At 46.4% G+C, this 21,632-nt stretch overlaps 1 protein-coding gene across 12 annotated transcripts in view; it reads left to right on the forward strand.

Annotated features, from left to right (window-relative positions):
• The window catches only part of trim2a (tripartite motif containing 2a), a 212,817-nt gene that overhangs the window by 125,140 nt on the left and 66,045 nt on the right, over positions 1-21,632 (forward strand). The window contains exon 1 of one of the 12 annotated variants that reach the window (XM_038792014.1): positions 16,889-17,088. The exons of the other annotated variants lie outside the window; for them this stretch is intronic. The gene's annotated coding sequence lies outside the window, so the exon portion shown is untranslated. Of the gene's footprint in view, positions 1-16,888; positions 17,089-21,632 lie in introns of those variants that run through there. 12 annotated transcript variants of the gene reach the window in all.

Below are 21,632 nucleotides of genomic sequence, written 5' to 3' on the forward strand. Positions count from 1 at the left end.
GTGCTATCAGGTCCTCCCGTTTGTGATGTTTATGGCTTTAAGTTTGTGGTAACCCTTTCATAGTTGCATTATTGGGAAATGTTTTGGGGATGGCACAGAAGCTGGGAATTTGTTCATAGAGAGAGAGATGGGATAGCATGAGGAATAGATGCAACATCGCCATTGATATGATTGGCGATACCCAGATGGTTATCGCTGTTAACATTGGGTTAGCATTCATCAGGTTTAGATGGGATGCCAGACATCATCAAACATATCCCTCTAAACCATCAAGCATTGGATTCGCTCAGAGTAAAGGTTCCGTTTCACATTTATAATTGTGTTTCACCAATGTCTGTACAGACTGGTGTTTTCATGGTGATAGCAAATTTGCAAATCCTCAATTTGATACAAATTCCTAATTGTTTGCTGCAAATCATCTTTGTGATTCATGTACAAGGACACCAAAATCCCTCTGAATACCTATATTTATCAGGTTCTTGCTATTTCGATAAAATCTGCTTTTTAATTCTTCTAACTAATGTGGATCATTCACACTTCTCCATATTATACCCCATCTGCCACCTTCTCCTCATTCATTTAATCTCTTACTATTTCTTTGTAATCGCTTTGTGTCCTCCGCGCTGCTTACTTTCCCACATTCCTTCGTATTGTAAGGAAACATGAATATAATATACTTGGTACCCCATAGGAGGTCTTCCACCTTTGGAGGCCCTGCGATCTCCCTCTTTGCGACGGCCCCAATTCACACCCCCAATGATGTTGAGCCTCACCCCCAATGATGTTGAACCCCGCACCAATGATGTTAAGGCCTGTTCAATGATGTCATGCCCCACCCCGAGTGACATCAATGTCCTCTTGGCCCCGCCCATCTTCAGCTCACATGTTGCAAGGCACACAAACCCAAAATCTCGCCCTTACCGCCCAAGTCGGTTGCAGCTCAATCCAGCCCTATCATTCTCAGCACTGCTGTCTGGCTGGCCTCTGGCTCTGGTCAAGTCATCACCCCATTGCCTGGCTGCTGCTGCTGGCTATCTGGCTTGGCCTCTGCTCTCTCTTGCCCTCCCCACTGCTGCTCTGCTCACCTCTAGGCTCTCGCCTGGATGACCGGGCCTCGAGTCGAGCCTCGACGACTGAGCGCGCTCCTGGCTGGTTACCTGACTGCTGCTGCTGACATCAGGCCTGGTGGCCTCTGTTCTTTTTGGCTGATTTAACAGCTGCCTCCTCAGCCTTGGCATGGAGGTCAAAGCGTCACCCCACTGTTCCCTTTGAAGGCTGTTGGCCAGTGCCACCTCCTTGCTGATGGCTTCGCAGCAGATGTGGACTTACACTGTTGGGGGCACACACTACCACCTCTCAGTATGCTCCCCCCCCCCCCCCCCCACCATTTGCCAGGGTCTCGCCCGGCAGTGCTGTGTTTCAGTGTAAGTCCACCTCTGCCCCCCCAATCTACGTCATTCGGCAGGATATTTTGGATATTGGCGTTTCCCACCCCGCAACCAAGGAGCTGGTAGGAAACTCATCCCCGCTGATACCAGCTGCCTCACAGCTATTTAATGTTCTGCAGGACATTAGTTGATTAAGAATAGGACATTCACCCCCATTTGAGGATCAGGTCCCACTTTAGAGAGCTGCCAGCCAATTGGATGATTGGCAGTTCAGTAGACCCAGTAGCGCCGGGTTGGAGCAATGACCTTTGCTGGGACTACAGCCAGTCCCCGAAGAAGAGGCACTAATGAATATCGGAATGAATAGGTCTGATTTATCAGAAGGGCCTGGCTGGTAGGCCTGAGCGAGAAAGTGAGGCGGGTTGGGCGGGGGTCAAGTATAAGAAGCCTATAGGGTATGATTTGTGGGGGTGGGGCGGGGGATGGGAGAGGATCTCCAATGAACACCGGGGACCCTCAAAAGAAGTGCCTCTTATTTCCCAACACCAGTTTGTGCAGTTAAAGCTGGCAGGTTACTCACTTGACATGGGCCTCCCTCTGCCACAGATAAAATGGTGGTGGGCAGCTTGAGGCACTAAAGTGGCCATTGATTGGTTATTTAAGGGCCTCAAGAAGCCCAAGGGTTCCTGCGCCTCCAAAGACCCTTGCGCGGGGTTGGCATGCGCGGGTTGACACGGCGCCCATTTGGCACCGCGTAGGGACGCTGGGGTGGCGTGAACCACTCCAGCGCCATGCTGGCCCCCTGTGGGGGCCAGAAATGGTTGTGCCCGGGCCATGTTCGTATGTCACTGTTGTGAAACACGACGGCGTTCACGATGGCACGGGCACTTGGTCCACGGAGCAGAGAATCGCCCCCAATGCTCCAGGTGTGGCCTCACTTACATCTTATACAATTGCAGCATAACCTCTCGAGCCTTAAACTCCATCCCTCTAGCAATGAAGGACAAAACTCCATTTGCCTTCTTAATCACCTGTTGCACCTGTAAACCAACTTATTGTGACTCATGCACTAGCACACCCAGGTCTCTCTGCGCAGCAGCATGTTTCAATATTTTATCATTTAACTAATAATCCCTTTTGCTGTTAGTCCTACCAAAATGGATAACCTCACATTTATCAACATTGTATTCCATCTGCCAGACCCTAGCCCATTCACTTAACCTATCCAAATCCCTCTGCAGACTTCCAGTATCCTCTGCACTTTTTGCTTTACCACTCATCTTAGTGTCATCTGCAAACGTGGACACATTGCACTTGGTCCCCAACTCCAAATCATCTATGTAAATTGTGAACAATTTTGGGCCCAACACTGATCCCTGAGGGACATCACTAGCTACTGATTGCCAACCAGAGAAACACCCATTAATCCCCACTCTTGGCTTCCTATTAATTAACCAATCCTCTATCCATGCTATTACTTTACCCTTAATGCCATGCATCTTTATCTTATGCTGCAGCCACACATGTCCCCTGTATTTCTTGCCCAGAACCATAAATCAGTGTACCTTAGTCCTTGTACCAGTAGCTCATGGGAACAACTTTTCATTATCAACCTTGTCCAAACCTGTCATACTCTTGTACTCCTCCATCGATCTCACCTGAATCTCCTTTGTTCTGAGAAGAACCCGAACTTCTCCAAAATAACCTTGTAGATAATCCCCTCACCCATGGAACCATTGTGGTAAATCCCCTCTGCACCCCCTTAAGGACCTTAACATCTTTCCTAAACTGTGGTGACAGAACTGGGCTGTTGGCTGAGAAATTCCTTGAACTCATTGTCCAAGCTACTTTTGTCAATTTGGTTTGCCCTATTGAAATGAGGGAATCAAAGTCCCTCAATTACTCTATTACTCTTGTTACATGGGCAGCACGGTGGCACAGTGGTTAGCACTCCTGCCTCACGGCACCGAGGTCCCAGGTTTGATCCCGGCTCTGGGTCACTGTCCGTGTGGAGTTTGCACATTCTCCCCATGTTTGCGTGGGTTTCGCCCCCACAGCCCAAAGTATGCAGGCTAGGTGGATTGGCCACGCTAAATTGCCCCTTAATTGGAAAAAATGAATTTGGTACTCTAAATTTATAAAAAAACCTCTTGTTGCATCCGCCTCTAATATCCTGATTCATATTCAATTCAATACTATAACTATTGTGAGGAAGCCTATGGACTCCTCCAAGTGTTTTCAAACCTTTGTTATTTCTTAGTTCCACCCATTACTGATTCTACATCCTGCTTTTCTAAGCCAAATTTGTTTCTCATCAGTGCCTTTGTCTCAAATTTTGTTATCAAAACTACCCCATCTCTTTTTCCATTTTGCCTATCTTTTCTATCTGTGTTGTACCGTGAAATATTTAGTTCCCAAGTTTGGTCATTCTGCAACCATATCTCAGTCTTGGCTGCTAGATCAAACCCATTTAACTCAATCTGTGCCATTAATTCATAGAATCATAGAATCCCTACGGTGCAGAAGAAGGCCATTTGGCCCATCAAATCTACACTGACCCTCCGAAAGAGCCCATTCCACTGCCCTATCCCTACCTAACCTTTGAACACCAAGGGCTTGGCCTGTGCACACAGATTTTGGACTGTGGGATGAAACCAGAGCACCCGGAGGAAACCCACGCAGACATGGGGAGAATGTGCAAATTCCACACAGACAGTGACCCAAGGCCAAAATTGACCCCTGGTCCCTGGCACTGTAAGGCAGCAATGCTAACCACTGTGCCACCTCATATGATCACCTTTAATTTTAACTTCTTACTATTTTCCCAGATGTGGCCTTAGTCGCCTATGCCCTTACTGGGCTCTTTCAAATAGTGATTTAGGAACTCAGAACTTCATTTGAGATGGCAGGAATGTTGGTTTAATATCTCATCTGAAAGACAGCTCCTCTGACAGTGCAGCATTCCCTCAGTACTAGATTGAAGTGTCAGCATAGATTACGAGTTCAAGTCTTTGGAGTGGGGCTTGAGCAAGGATCCTTCTGACTCTAGCCACGGTGCTGCCACTGAATCATGGCTGACAATGTACTGATTTTGAGCACCAACATACTCTGCCACTGGTCCATTACTTCAAAGTTTTTGATGTGTTCAACTGTAAAGATTTTGTTGACATGGAATCTCATAATGAATGCTTGACTGAACACCAGACCTGACTAATGGATTCAGCTCAGCAGGTGTTGTGGATTAAGCTGTCAAGGAAACTGTGAGCTTTGTTTTTTTTTAAACAGACAATTTTATTGAGGTATTTTTGGCATTGTTGTGAGTTTTGTTTTGATTGACAGTTTTATGAGCTCCTCAGAAGATTGCTTGTTGAAGAGGTTTATGAATGCCTGTTTATATATTTTGACAATTTTATGACCAATGAATAGGGTTTCATTTTTCTTTCTCTGGCCCCCGCCGGTTGGTTTCCCGGCGGCATGAGGTGGCTTCAATGAGAATTCTCATTGACAGCAGCAGAAACAAAGAATCCAGCAAATAGCATGCCATCGAGAAACACGCGGCTGGGAGGCAACACTGCTTTGTCCCCTAGTATCCTCTTTGTAATGGCGTACAGTGCTGGTCTGTGTCTGACGTTCTTTGGTTAATCCAAATAATCCAAAGGGCATATTCCTCCCTTATGGGAGTTTCTCCTCCTAATCTGGGTGGACAGTGTGCGGTTGCAGATCCCAATTTGGTCTGTTGGATTATGGGGAGTTTTCCTTGTATCAGGTTGTGGGGGTGCGGGGGGGGGGGGGGGGGGGGAGAACTAGCCTTCTCCCAGAACACCCAGTTGATGGGTGGCTTGCCAATTCTTCTTCTCCTCGGTGGTGGGGTCTCCTCAGTTAAGGCTTTTATAGAATTAATGGGGCTAGTGAGGAGTGAGGCCAGTTAGGTATTGAGTCTTGGCATGTACTAGGTATCCTGGGGGTACTAACTCCTAAGTATAAGTGTATATATCCTGACGATAATCTGAATTTATTGTGTGAATATTTGCTGGTCCTCTCTCATTAATACGTGTAATGCTTATTTTTAAATTTTGAGTACCCAATTCATTTTTTCCAATTAAGGTGCAATTTAGTGTGGCCAATTCATCTACCCTGCACATCTTTGGGTTGTGGGGGTGAAACCTACGCAAACACGGGGAGAATGTGCAAACTTCTCACGGAGAGTGACCCAGAGCCAGGATCGAACCTGGAACCTTGGCACCATGAGGCAGCAGGGCTAACAACTGTGCCACCGTGGTGCCCCCATAAATATGTGGAATGATGATCGTTCTGTACTGTGCCTGAGTTTGGATTTTGGTTGTGTTTTGTGGTATATGTTAAATATCCTTTTCAATCTGGTGTTCGTGGGAATTTTTATTTTTATTTTTGTTATTATGGGATTAACGAATCCGTGATTGGCTCTTGCAAGGGTACAGATATCCGAGAGGAGGCTATTACACCATATTATTGGTCCTCTGGTGTTGTTGGAATTGAGGGAGATATGTTCTGGTGTGTGCCCAAACATGACACAAAGATCTTATCCTGAATTCACATGGTCATTGCGAGCAATCGCCATGTGGGAAGGTGTTTTCATGGCCTTATCCTTCTCTCCCTTCTTCTCTGGTAATGCACAGAGAGGCGTTGAGTAGAGTATAGTGATTGTATTGAGCCGACTGCATTGTTGTTCTTCTGTCCTCCTCTGTATGTATGTTGAGGCAATTTTGTATGCTGTACCATTCCTGTGGGATGTTTTGTGTTATTTGATAAAATGGAAAAACTTCAATAAAAATACTTGTAAAAATCAATTCAATAATGATTTATTTTTGTCCTTCAGCTTTTCACAGTTCCAGATAGTATTTTAGAGAGTAATCCACTGCATCAGAAAATTTAATCAATTTGGGCACAATCCCAGAATATAACAACCACTTTGTCACTTGGAGATTAGTTGTTTCCTGTACCATCTGTGTAAATAGATAAGTATATCTGTATATAAGCAGACTCTCATAGCTGTATTTTAATATTCACAAAGCCGGCATCCAAAATAGAAAGTTCATATTTATGCTTGCCACCCATTTTTTAAAGTCTTTCTTCTATAATGAACCTAGTAAAAAGCAAAATGTTGACATTTTTTCCAGTGAAGGGGCAATGTAGGGTAGCCAATCCACCTACCATACACATCTTTGGGTTGTGGGGGTGAAACTCACGCAGACACGTGGAGAATGTGCAACCTCCACACGGACAGTGACCCGGGGCCGGGATTCGAACCCGGGTCCTCAGCGCCGTAGGCAGAAATGCTAACCACTGTGCAACCGTGCAGCCCCCAAGTTTCACACCTAAGCCATTTTATCTCCTGTGCCTCATTTTAATGCCACTGATTGATTCACTTGTGAAATGAGCACAGAGAAATCACCAAGAGACAAAACTCCAGGTAAGTGGCAATGCTGGGGTTTTGGAAAGGTCTCAGGGTAAGAAAGAGGAGAGGGGAGCAGGGGTGGGGACTGGGAATCAGGGAAGGCTACAACTTTACTTGTGGATCCCGGAGGAGTGGCTAATCTGATAACTGGCAGTTTTTCACTGATATTGCAATTTAACTCATAGTTAAAATCACAGTACAGCAACAGTCTTGGTATCTCGCCAGTATCTGGAGACAAATTTCAAGCTCCTTATCTATCACTTCCATTTTTGTAGAAAGACATATTTATATATTTAAAAAAAATTATTGCTAAGTTTGTAATTCCATCCGCCTGGATAAAAATAGCCAGGTCTGTTCTCTGACAACCTTGGATTTGTCTTGCTTCCCATGGATTTGTCTTGCTTCCCCAGTGATTGATGCAAATCGGTGCCGACTCATCCAGATCCATCCTGTTCTCCAAATTGTAAGAGGAAGTGTTTGTTTCAAATATTAAAGCAGCAGACTAAAGGATTTAATATCAGTATATTCAGCATTTACGGGCTAATATTACACTATAGTGGAAAGACCTGCTTCTGCTATGAATTCACATTGCTGTAAAAATAGTTAAGTTATTTTTTTAAAGTCGGGTTTTTGTTGTGGTCACGGAAAATTGCAGAATTCTGTGATTACAGCACCACCCTATCTGAATTGCTGCGCAATCACCTGTTTTGCGGCATTAACAATGTGAATCTCAGAAGAAACTGCTAGCCTAACCTTTCCCGACTCTGCAGCAAGCCATTCAGATTGTGGCTGTCCCGGGAAAGTGCAGAGTGAGGGGTGCAGTAGATACAGGGGATGGAGGTGAATGGCCTGGGATGTGCCCCCTCTCACCGAGGTGCCTCCCTCCCAATCAGCACCCTGCCCTGGGCCGAGCGGCATACAGGCCCGACACGTTGGCCGAAGGAAGAGCCATGCCAGCGAGAGACATCCCCGGAATCTGTAGAAAGGGAGCCTGGTTGTTGTGGGACTTATAGTCACCGGCCCCAATGTGAGCGCAGGCTGCATGCGGCCCAGAGGTCCAGACCCCCCGGTAAAGGTAGATATCAGCCCAAGGTCTGGACTTTTGATTTGGATGAACCGGAAGAGGAGGGTTACTGACCCATTACGATCCCGCCAAGCCTTTGCTCGTCACATGCAATGCTTCTCGTACGGGATTGGGGCCATTCTGTCTCACCGGATGGAGAACGGTGGGGAACATCCGATTGCTTTTGCCTCCCGTACATTGGCCGCAGCAGAACAAAAGTACGCAGAGATCTAGACGGAAGGCCTGATGGTGGTCTTTGTGATAAATTTTCACCATTATGGCTGCGACTGTCACTATTATTAAGCAGCATAAACCTTTGCTCGGACTTTTCAAGGAGAATAAGGCGATTCCACGCATTGCCTACAGGCGATCCAGCACTTGGGTCTATTATTAGTCACCGATGAATATTCTTTTAAACATAGGCCAGGGACTCAAATCACGAATGTCGATGCAGTTAGCCATATGGCTTTACCGAGCGGCCCCTCATCAACTCGCAAGACGGTTGAGGTAGTCGCAACTTTTAATTTCCTGTCATGGCATCCCGGATCGGTGAATGAACCCAGGCAGATCCGATTCTTTCAAACATTCGGCATGTGGTGCTATACAGTGGACAGCGATGAGTTTCCAGGTGAGTTACTGGCATTTTCGTGCAAGCTATCCGGGTTCAGCTGGAAAATGGTATCCGCGCATAGTCAAGATTAGGAGTTGATCTTGAAGGACCTCCAAAACGGACATCCAGGCCTGTCCAAGATGAAAATGCTGACACAAAGTTATTTATGCTGGCCATATTTTGACGCAGTCATTGGGAAAATGGTCCAGCCATATTCTGTTTGCCAAGAGCATCAGAAGCTCCCACCTGGTTGCGCCCTTACATCATTGGGAATGGCCAGGGCCATGGACGTGGTTGCCTGCTGACTTTGCCGGTCCATTTCAAAGGTCCATGTTCCTCTTGTTGAATGATCGAAGAGGCTTGAGGTGCACAGGATGGCAGCAACCACATCCCGGGCAACCATTGAGAAGTTATATACATCATTTTGCACGCCCGGCATCCCTGAAGTACTTGTCCCAAATAATTGGCACTCTGGTTACCAGTGAGGAGTTGGCCATGTTTCTGAAAGCAAAAGGGGTTTGGCATATTTGTACCGTCCCATAGCACCCGGCTTCTAATGGCCTCGCGGAGTCTGCGGTACAAATGTTTAAGTGGGGCAGTAAGAAACTGTCTTCTGGGTCGATGAACACTAGGCTGGCTCATTTCTTGTTTTGCTACGAGACTACGCTGCATGCAGCAACAGCAGTGGTCCCCGCTGAATTGCTGATGGGCCGGAGACTTTGTACCCGCCTTAGTATGATTTTGCCAGACATTGGCGCGAAAGTGCGCCATAACCAGGAGCAGCAAGGGCATTGCCCCATTCAACTTTGACCGCCCAGGCACTTTGTACAAGATGATGCGGGGTTTGTTTGAAACTTTGCTGACAGCGCCCAGTGGGTCTCCAGCGTTATCCTCCACCATACAAGGTTGGTTTCTTACCGATCGGATCATGCGAAAACACCTTGATCATATTTGGTCTAGGCAACCACTTCGTCGAGAACTTCTTCATCCTCGGAAACTTCTTCTCAAACCGCATTTTCTCCCCGATCAGGCCACGGCGGAGCCCCAAGGGAGTCAAGATGCCGGAATAACTGAGGTTGTCGACTCAGACTGAGAGATGGGAATGCAGGAAGCCTCCGATGGAGAGCTTGTGGAAACGCAGCCTCAGGAATTGCAGCCACCGAGATGTTTGAGTCGGAAACGGCATTCACCTTTGAGATACACACCACCCGACCTGACACCTCGGGTGCACGACGCCCAGTCGGACATCAAGAGAATCTGCCGCCCTCCTTCACCGCAGTCACCGGAGGATTCTTTGGACTATGGGCGGGAAGGGATGTTATAACCTGCACGGGTCTTACGGGGTGGGAATGAGTAAGTACTCCGTGTCCCTGCAGAATACGGGCTCCCCAATAAGGGGTGGGGAACCTCTAACAATGTTTGGCTATGTATAAATTGAGTTGGCCAGTAAGGCACCGACAAAGGAAGACCCAGTAGGGAACTATTGAGCTGTACATAACAGTTGTCAATAAAATAAGTTTTTGTTCCCACAAAACTCGGTGTGGACTCTTCCTAGCCTTATAAAATCTAATTGCCCGGAGAGGGTGGTGGTGAGCTACCTTCTTGAGCCTCTGCAGTCCATATGGTGTAGATACACCCACTAATTGTTAGGGAGTGAGTTCCAGGATTTTGATCCAGTGACAGTGAAGGAACAAAATGGGCAGGATTCTCCATTGGCTGATGCCGAACTCGTGAAACGTGATTGGGCAGAGTATAGGTTCCAATGCCAAAATCGCAGCAGGCACCGATTTGACGCCAAATTGCACTTCTCTATCACCTCGACAGCAGCGTCAATGTGGTCCGGAACGCAAGTACAGTAAACACCATTTGCACGTCATTAGCGGGACTGACCTGGTATTCTCCGGGGCCTCTGTGATGATCCACCACCGATGGGCTGAGTTCCTGACGGCATGAATGACATTTGCCTTTAAATAACACCTCCTCCAAAATAGTTCTCAATACCGGGGTCCCGTAAGGCTGCATACTTAGCCCCCTACTATACTCCCTATACACACACACCAGCGTGGCAAAATTTGTTTCCAACTGCATCTACAAGTTTGCTGACGATACGATCATAGTGGGTCAGATCTCGAGTAACGACGAGCCAGCATACAGGAGGGAAATAGAGAACCTAGTGGAGTGGTGTAACGACAACAATTTCTCCCTCAATGCCAGCAAAACTAAAGAGCTGGTCATTGACTTCAGGAAGCAAAGTACTGTACACACCCCTGTCAGCATCAACAGGGCAGAGGTGGAGATGGTTAGCAGTTTCAAATTCCATGGGTACACATCTCCAAAAATCTGTCCTGGTCCACCCACATCGACGCTACCACCAAGAAAGCACAACAGCGCCTATACTTCCTCAGGAAATTAAGGAAATTTGGCATGTCCACATTAACCCTTACCAACTTTTACAGATGCACCATAGAAAGCATCCTATCTGGCTGCATCACAGCCTGGTATGGCAACTGCTTGGCCCAAGAAACTCGGAGAGTCGTGAACATAGCCCAATCTATCACACAAACCTGCCTCCCATCCATTGACTCCATCTACACCTTCCGCTGCCTGGGGAAAGCGGACAGCATAATCAAAGACCCCTCCCACCCGGCCTATTCACTCATCCAACTTCTTCCATCAGGCAGGAGATACAAAAGTCTGAGAACACGCACAAACAGACTCAAAAACAGCTTCTTCCCCGCTGTCTCCAGACTCCTAAACGACCCTTTTATGGACTGACCTCATACACCCCTGTATGCTTCACCCGATGCCGGTGTTTATGTAGTTACATTGTGTACCATGTGTTACCCTATTATATATTTTCTTTTCTTTGCATGTACTTAATGATCTGTTGAGCTGCTCGCAGAAAAATACTTTTCACTGAACCTCGATACACGTGACAATAAACAAAATCCAAAAAATCATGAAACTGGCATTGTGGCAGCTGAGGGAGAGAGAGGGTACGGAAAGTGTCCAACGCCGCCATAGTTTGCTGACCGGTGTGCCACTGGGCAGGGGCCTTCTGTCAGGGCTGGGGTTGAGTAGTGGAGGGGGGGGGGGGGGGGGGGGGGGGGTGACCAAGAGGTGGGCTGTGGGGTCGGGATGGATGGGCACGGAACACCATTGCCGTAGCCAGCAAGGCAGTCATGCAGCTGCGCACACCGCTAACAGCTCACTGTAAACTTAAGGCCATGGGTCATATGGATGTTCCCCCAGGCAACCCCCATAGGTGCCCTCTGGCCCCAGCTGACCCATCAGCTGTATGGACACGCTCCGGCACAACCAGTGCTATCTTGCTGAGTGGGATGTGTGTGTGTGGGGAGTGTAATGTGGATGTGTGACTGCAGCTTGTCAGCCTCCTGAGTGTCAATCACGCACCAGGCAAACCCTGCACCGTTTTTCATTGGCATTGATTATGTTCCACGTGCCACCGGTGCTAGCCCCTCCGCAGTTGCTGAATCGGTCCAGGTTTGGTGCCAGTTTTGCTGTTGTGAATTCTGCCCAGCGTCAACGGAGAATCCAGCCCAATATATTTCCAATTCAGGATGGAGTGTGACTTGGAGGGGAGTTTCCAGGTGATGGTTCCCATGTATCTGCTGCCCTTGTCGTTTCAGATGGTAGTTGTCGTGGGTTTGGAAGTCGTTGTTTAATGAGCCTCTGAGTTACTGCAGGGCATTTTGTAGATGGTACACACTTCAGGGAGTCAGGTGGTGAGTTACTCGCTCCAGGATTCGTAGTCTCTGACCTGCTCTTGCAGCCACAGTATTTATATGGCACGTCCAGTTCAGTTTCTGGCCAATGGTAACTCCCTGCATGTTGATACTTGGGGGTTCAGCAGTGGTAATGCCATTGAATGTCGAGGGATGATGGGTAGTGTGGTGGCTCGAGACATACACTGGAGGCTTCCAGTAATAAACAAAATGGTTTATTGATGAAAGGCAAAGGCAGTTAGATAACAGGCACAGAACACTATACAACAGGTCTTTGCACTTCAGGTCCCTGGTCCACACTGCCTAGGGTCCTGCTCCCAGACCACGCGCAAACAGCCGATTGACTGGGGTTTGCGCGCGCGATTGGCACTTGGATGGACACGAGGTCCATGGAGCCCACCCCGTTAAAGGGGCCACACTGCCACAGGTAGATTCTCTCTTGCTAGAGGTGGTCATTGCCTGGCACTTGTGTGGCACGAGTATTACTTGTCACTTGTCAGCCTAAGCCTGGATATTGACCATGTCTAGCTTCATTTAGGCATAGGTTCCTTCTGTCTGAGGAGTCACGAACGGTGCTGAACATTGTGCAGTCATCAACGAACATCCCCACTTCTGACCTGATGATGGAAAGAAGGCCATTGGTGAAGCAGCTGAAGATGTTTGGGTTTAAGACACCACCCTGAGGAACTCCTGCGGCATGTACTGGAGCTGAGATAACGGATCTCCACAACCATCTTCCTTTCTGCTGGGTATCACTCCAACCAGTGGATCGTTTTCCTCTTGATTCCCATTAACTGCAGATTTGTTTGGGCTCCTTGCTACCATACTTTGTCATATACTGCCTTGATGTTGTGGAATACATAATAAACTATGTCTTAGTGAAGGACGTGAGTCTGCAGAGATCAAATGACGGAGGTAGCTATAACAAGAATGCGCTTTCTGTAAACTACAGTAACACCCAAAGGCAGATGGGGAGGCAAATGAAGGATTGAAAATACTCGTTTTTTTATTGGTCCATTTACCCTCTTTTCCATTGGCTACAATTACTGTCCTTTCATTGGTTTAAAATAAAAGTTTAACTGTGATATTATTGGTGTGTTGACATGCAAATGAAGGATTTGACTGCAGCTGTAAACCTATTGGTTGAAAAAGCCGTTTCTGTTTCTCTGGACTCAGACAGAGCAATGCAGTGAGCTCCACTGAGTCACTCTCCTTGTGCACAAGTCAATAAAGATTGATCAAAGAGTACTCCCATGTATACCTTGCAATCATTCCAGCAGTAATTGGATGTTCCACCAAGATGACTAATCCCCAGAGTGCCGGATATGGGTACATAGCGTAATGCCTCAATCGTCAACAACTAGTGCACCTGCCTGCATTTCCCTCCATAGCCACGCCAGAGCAAAGTTGCCATTCTTAATGTGACTGTGAGGTACAGGTATCAAAAGTACTTACCGAGGAAAAAGGATGAAAAATCACAAGTGCGATCCAATAGCCATGCTGCACCGGAAAAGGGGACTAAATGAAACGGCACTCTTGGAGGTCTCCCAGGGGATTGGAGGCCCCAGCTGCATGCCCTTTGGGCAAAGTGGTGCCCTGGCACTGCTGATGCTGTGTGACACACTGGCAGTGTCAGCTTGACATCCTGGCAGTGCCACCTGGATGCAAGCCTGGCACTGCCAAGGTGCCCGGGTGGCATTGCCAGCTACTATGGGTGGTGCAGGTTGGCACTGCCAAGGTGGCAAGCAGGCTTTTTTTGTTCATGTGCCCTGTGTGTGGAGGTGGGGGGAACCCTCCCATAGTACATTTGAGCTGGAGGGGAGGTAGGGGATCATTTGGGGCCTTGGAGATTGGGACACCATTTTTAAATGACATCCCAATCTCTCGCACAGCTCCCCACTGTAAAAATGGGGCTATGTGCGGCCTCAGCCGCTCGTCCCCGGTTAATGCCCCTTATACAATGCGAGTCGCGTTGAATAGCCACGCGTTTCTTGGCACTGCGAGTGCTGGGAAACACGCAGCTAAACTCGCTTGCTGTGGGACTTTGTTCCCAACTGGGTGAATCGCGCCCCAAGTCTGTTGGATCAGTGTATTCATGTGTACCACCCAGTGGCTGGTTACAGTGCACCAAAGGTAGAGGCCTGAGAACAAATGGTCTCAATCAGAGGATATCCAGAAGCTTTAAAAAACGCACAGGTTTACAGGATAAGTATCACACAATTTAAGGTCCAACAGAGCACAATCAGTTGCTCTTTATAAACCCACAAACTCTGTCAAATGCACGCAATAGCCACACACTCATCCCCTCACCTTAAAAGGTAGTTGTTAAAAAAGACATTAAAAAGCCACAATAAATCAATAAATGGTAAATAGAGATGTAATTCCAGGAAAATAAACATGAAAAATGCATTCTTAATGTTGTAATTGTTGACTTGTTGCTACACATATTTGGGAGGCCTGATAGGAATCCTAATGGAGATTTCCATAATCCATAGCTGTCTATCACTTTGCATTAATTTGAAGTGGTTCCAATTTTAATTTTGAAAATTGCCTGAGTGTAACCAGAACCAGATGGGAGTCTGGTATTGATTTTGAATGGTATGCATATTTTGGAAATAATTAAAAATAAAGAATGGAACACTGGATAGAGTCACTTGTCTTTCCGAACGAAGCAGTATTGCCTGGTGATGTGGCCTCACAGCGAAGCCTTTCCCAACAAGCATGGACGTTGCCCTGGCAACAGTCTGTCGGAGCTGAGCCGCAAAGATCATAGACTGCTCTATGTGACTGATAGACCACAGGGAATGCAAACAGTTTTGATGTGCACAGTAACTAGTGGTAGGGGCAGGAAGAATAATTTTAACAGAGGATATGAAGTTGTGTGATGGAGGGAAATGAAAGAATGATGGATCCGAGCAGTGGCTTTCAATGGCTTCAATCGAAGGAGTTGTAAAGCAGCTGAAGTCTGTTCTTTTTATGTTTGAGGGGGCATTAGAGAGAAAGGATTGGAACTGAGTGGAATCCTTTAGTCAGATATTGTGGGGGAGGGTGCAATACAGAGAGAAGGTATGGTAACGTGAGAGAGAAGATTATATTGACCCACCACAGGCAGACATCTCAATGATTTTGTGCTTATTCAAATTGTTAATTATTGAAGCATCATAAAAATGACAGTCCTACCAGAGACTTGTCCGAATGAGCCACTGTTGTGGTAATTTTACATAATATACATGAGTGCAAGTTCAATGCCAGTTCTTTTTCCACAGCTGCCACATTAACACTTTTTCCTCTTGCTGCAATGATCCGTTAAACAGGAATTTCAATCAAGGAAGGGGACTTGTGAGTGTGTGTACTTGATTTTATTGTTAACAGTTTTACAAGAATTCACATTGACAGATTTGTTTGTCATGGCGGTGTATATTTTCAAATTTTATTGAGAATTATTTCAGAGTGTTTACCACAGACATTTTGGCTTCACAAAACCAGTCATAACAGCAAGAAAACCAAAAGGAAATAATCCTATTGAATGACAGGGCAGGCTTGAGGGGCCGAATGGCCTACTTCTGCTGCATATGTAGGTAAATCTAAAAAAAAAATAAAGGAGGGAATATTCTGAAAGAAAACACTAGTTTCAGAAATGAGAAACAGGTTTGAATAAACTGTGTGGAAATGAAAGAGCTAGCTCTAAAAGTTAAAGCTCATCATAATATTAATAGTCACATTTGGTTATCACAAAGATTGCTTAAAAAGAGACAAACAGACTTAGATTAGATGTCAAAATTCAACTGTGTTTTCAGGTTGGTAGTGAGGTGCTTTAACTAGAAAAATAGGGCGGTACGGTGGTGCACTGCTGCCTCACGGCACTGAGGACCCAGGTTTGATCCCGCCCCCGGATTACTGTCTGTATGGAATTTGCACCTTCCCCCGTGTCTGCGTGGGTCTCACCCCACAACCCAAACATGTGCAGAGTAGGTGGATAGGCCATGCTAAATTGCCCCTTAATTGGAAAAAAATGTAAAAACAATTTTTTTTTAAAAAAATAGTTTTTTTAAAGTATCTGCGTGGGTCTCGCCCCCACAACCCAAAAAGATGTGCAGGGTAGGTGAATTGGCTATGCTAAATTGTCCCTTAATTGGAAAAAAAAGAATTGGGTACACTAAAATTGAAAAAACACAGAAAAATTAGAATACAAAATAGGATAGGCATTGTGGAAGAGTGGTTTGGCACATTGAGCTGTTCATAATGCAAGCCGATTACGATTTGAAATAGGTCACAATAGCACATTATCCATTAAAAGCAATGGATAATCTTGTCTGCTTGTGGCAGCCGTAAAACAAATAATAAAAATAGCACAACCCTGTTCACTTGAACTCATTGCTTTGTGAGATATTTACATAGATATTCAGTAGTTGCGGGCCAGAATTACCACAGCAACTATGCCCGTAAGGGCTTCACTTGCTCATCCCATAATAGCATCCCACTGATCTAATTCAGTGACTGTGGGCCTTTAAGAATGCTGATTGATGATTTACAGCAAAGCAGCAAATCTCATCGCAACTGACTGCTGCATCCCGATCCCAGTGTCCTTTGCGCGATTTGCTGCAGTCTCAGAGCACTGAGCAAGAAATAGGCACTAAATAAAGATTGATTTTGTTTGAATTCTGCTGGGTCTTCCTCAGCCAGTGAAACACTGCTCGTCACTGACCTATAAATGTTGTTGCTATAACAGATAATAGGGTCACCACTTTTCCGTTTCTATTGTTTTTTCCCCCCCGTCTCTGTTCTCTCCATGGAGCATCATTACGTGCAGCAAGACATGTCTTTGCTCTAAGAATGGCAGTACTATGGTAGGATTATACTTCAGATAGTAAACTGCATGTTATTGCCTGAAAAAGATTAAATTCCACAATGACTAGAAGCAAGATCCTCAGACTAACAGCTATCTAAAAGAGAACAGTTACAAGTCTTACCAAATTGTTTGATGAATGCAGAGTATTGATCTCTTTCTTGAATGACAGACGTTTCTGTGAGATTATGGTTAGGTCTGAACTACAATTGGTGAATCAATCAATCACAGCTGGCTACCCAGCATAGTTCCTGCATATTATTTTGCACGGAGGGAGACCAGAAAGAGGTAGCTGGGAATGGAGAGCAGCTCGGTGTGTTTCTATATCTGGTTCTGAATCAGCTTCTAAAGCAATTTATTTGTCTCTCGTCATAGTCGGAAATAAATTTGTTTTACTTTAAGTCTCAAAGTATTAAATGTGACCCTCATTGTGGTTATTTAATTTCTTCATCACATAATACTTCATATGCTGCCAATTCCTAATACTTCAGCGCAGCCTCAGTAATAATTCTTTATTCCCTTTCCATTTGTATAGATAGTCTCGCAGATAATTCCAAATCAGCGTGAGACTGGAGGCAAATGCACATGTTGGCTAATTTCACTTTCTAGTTGCCAGTGGCAAGAGGCTGATGAATGGCCAGCAGGTGAAATACAGTCACAATGAATTTAATATCATCGACATTTTTTTAAAAATCCAGAAATTCTTTTAAATGCTGGCTTCCATAGAAAGCAACAAAATCCTTGCATTAAAAAGAACTGTAATGAGAACATAATAATGTGAAATTAATTTACTAACTTGATTACAAAATATCATTGAACAAAATATCAAGATGCATGGGAAGGAATTGAAATATAAAAGTTTTTAGGCCCCTCCCCCCCCCCCCCAAAAGAGGCAGAAGAATATTTTCCTTCACCTTCTAATTCTAGCAAAAAGAAGAAGCAAGCAGGAAGTGATTTTATAATCATGGCTAAGATTGGGGAGTGGGAGAAAATACAGCAATTAGCCTCTTTGAGGCACAAAATATTTGTTGGATTATTTTGGTTCAATGACCAGAGTGTGAAGTAAGTGGTGCAAAACAGGACAGCGCAGTTAATTTCCACACTCAAAGTACCCAAAGAATAAAGAAAGTAACGGCATTTATATAGAGTCTGTCAGAACCCTAGGCCACCCCAAAGTGCTTCGCAGTCAGTTGAGTATTTTTAAAAAGTTGTGATGTTAAGAAATCTATCAGCCGATGTGTGCGCAGAGAGGTCCCACGGACAGCAATGAGATAAATATCCAGTAGGTGTTGCTTGAGGAATAAATGTTGACCAGGGATCAGTCGAAACCTTCTATCGTTCTTCAAAAAGTATAACGTTTGCATCCACCTGAAGGGGCAGACAGGACCTTGGTTTATTGCCTTGTCTGAAAGATGGCGTCTCTGGTAGTGTAGCATTACTTAAGGCAGGGGTTCCAAAATGTGGGTTATGACATCCAGTAGAGTTGTGGGATGTGATTTTGGGGCTGTGAGTTCTGAGGCAGCAATGTTGGCCGTGAAGCACAGACTGAGTTTTTACAGCTGCATGGCCCCTTTAAATGTTGGATTTTAAAACTCTGGCAGTGGGTGTGGCTTAATTTTCCAAGTATCCAATTCATTTTTTTTCCAATTAAGGGGCAATTTAGCGTGGCCAATCCACCTAGCTTGCACATCTTTTTTTGGATTGTGGGGGCGAAACCCAGGCAAGGGTGAGGCTTAATTGACTGTGCTCTGAGGCCCGATTGCTGTTACAATCACAGGCTGGGAACAGGTGGGGCTTCACTTTTTGCAGGGAAAAAAACAGAGGTTTTAACCATCCCCCCTCCCCGATGAACAAATAGTTTGCGCGCGCGCGCGCGCGCCCCCCCCCCCCCCCCCCCCACACACACACCCTGCCCAATTCACTAACCCTCCCCTAACTTTCACTCCGGGGCCGCACAAATTCTGAGGCATTAAAATGTGTCACATTGGGAAAAGCGCTGACTTGAGGACTGCACTGGAGTGTCAGCCGAGTTTATATGCTCAAGTTTCTGGATTTCTGGAGTGGTCTCTGAGTCCATGATCCTCTGGTTCAGAGGTTAGAGTGCAACCACAGCCATGAGTGACATCTGGGAAATTGGAGCAATACAGTTGGAGAATCAGAGTGCGACTGTCTTCACCTTGAAATTATTTAAGATTTTAAAATGCCAGAATCTGGTTAATAGGAAGATTTTCTTTCAAAAGAATTTCTAAGATCTAGACCAAAGGACCTGATGTACAATTTATTATCTGAGCTAAATAAACATAAATTATTTATTCCTACTTAAGGTGGTTGACAGTAATTTAGTTAACTTAATTTAATGAAGCTTCATGTTTATTGGGTACAAGGTTTCAAAAAGGAACTTGAAAGATTTCTGTTGTGGGATAGTGTAAATAATATTGGTTTCTTGGGAAGGAATGACTACTGTGTTTGCACTTGGGAGTGAGTGAACAGGTAACCTCCTGCCAGGACTGGGTGGCACAGTGGTTAGCACTGCTGCCTCACAGTGCTGAGGACCCGGGTTCGATCCTGGCCCTTGGTAACTGTCCGTGTGGAGTTTCCATATTCTACCCATGTCTGCGCGGATCTCACCCCCACAACCGAAAGATGTATAGGGTAGGTGCATTGGCCACGCTAAATTCCCCCTTAATTGGGAAAAAAATTAATTGGATATGTTAAAAAGAAACTCCTATCAGATTTATGTGGGTTAATGTATATAAGCCTCTGCAACTACATTCACAATTGAACAAAAGATATGGGGGGCGATTCTCCAATATTGGGCCCAAATGAACGGCGTACTATTTGACGACGGTGTGAACCGGGCCCTGGCACAACAGATTCTGGCCCCCACAGGGGGCCAGCACGGCGCTGGAGCGGTTCACGCCATTCCAGCCTCCTTACCGCGAATGCACAGTTGGGTCGCGCCAACCTGTGCATGCGCGGGGACTTCTTTTGCACGCCGGCCCCGACCAACATGGGGTCGGTGTTCAGGGGCCGGCCGCGCCAGGAAGTAGGCCGGGGGGGGGGGAAAGAGGCCAGTCCGACGATCGGTGGGCCCCGATCGAGGGCCACACCCCATCAGGGGCCCCCCACAGTGAAGGAGCCCCCCCTCCTCCTTCCTCCCCCCCCACCACAGGCCGCCCCCCCCCGACTGTTCCCACTGGCAGCGACCAGGGGTGAACGGCGCCAGCGGGACTCTGTCGTATCGTCACGGCCGCTCGGCCCATCGGCCCCGCCGATTCCAGCGGCCCGTGGCTGGCGCTGCGCCAAATGCGCCTGCGCAAATGGTGCCAATTCTCCGCACCTCGGAGAATCTTGCGGCAGCGTCGGGGTGCCGTGGCACGGTTGCGGCGATTCTCCGGCCCGGCGCGTGGCTCGGAGAATCGCTCCCACGTTCTTTTGAAGAACAGAGTTCTTTTGAAGAGCAGAATTGACAGAAATCAGCGTGTGCAGAAATCAGTGTGTGCAGAATAACTTATTCTATCACTGAGCAGAACCACTACTGAATTCCTGTACCCCACGAGAGCTCCGGGCCGAAGTTGAAGCAAGTCTCTTTTTGATAAAATAAAAGTAGAGAATTCTGGAAATATGCAGCAGGTCAGGTTGCATCTGTAGAGATAGAAACAAAGTTAACATTTCAAGTCAATAACCGTTCTCAAGATCGAGGGAAAGTTAAAGATCATAGAATCCCGACAGTGCAGAAGATGGCCCATCGAGCCTCCACAAACCCTCTGAAAGAGCACCCTAAGCTAGGCCCACTTCCCTGCCCTATTCCCGTAACCCGGTCTAAACTTTTGACACTAAGGGGCAATTTAGCATGACCAATCCACCTCATCTGCACATCCTTGACTGTCCGGAGAAAACCCATCCAGGCAGGAGGAGAATGTGCAAAGTCCACAGTCGCCCAAGGTTGGAATTGAACCCGGGTCCTGGCGCTGTGAGGAAGCAGTGCTAACCACGGTGCTGCCCCATGTTAAAGAATGTTGAAGGTTTTGGAAAGGGGTGGGTCCGACACGAACAAAAGGAACGTCTGTTAGACGGGGTCAATGGAAATGGTGAAATTTAAAATTCTAAATTTAAAAAAAATATACAGAAAGGTGCTGTGGGAATGGGATGTTGGTGATGATTGAGGACTGGAAGAGGGTACCAAGGAGAGAATGGTCCCTGGAATGCTGAAAGATGAATAGAGGAGCAGGTGTTGGTGGTGGCATCTTGCTGGAGATGGTGGAAATGGCAGAAAATGGTCAGTTGAATATGGTGGCTGATGAGGTGGAAAGTGTGAGGAAGGAGAACCCTATTGTGGTTCTGAGATGGAGGGGAAGGGGTGAGAACAGAAGTGCGGGAAATTTGATGGACACCGCAAAGGGCCCTATTAATTACACTGCAGGGGCCAGGGGATAGAATCCTCAGTTGAGGAAAAAAGAAAACATATCAGAAGACTTGTTGCAGAAGATTGTGCCATTCTAACAGGTGCAACGGAGATGGAGCAACTGCAAGAATGGAATGGAG

Source organism: Scyliorhinus canicula, chromosome 3 (assembly GCF_902713615.1).
Source record: "Scyliorhinus canicula chromosome 3, sScyCan1.1, whole genome shotgun sequence".
Lineage (NCBI taxonomy): Eukaryota > Metazoa > Chordata > Chondrichthyes > Carcharhiniformes > Scyliorhinidae > Scyliorhinus > Scyliorhinus canicula.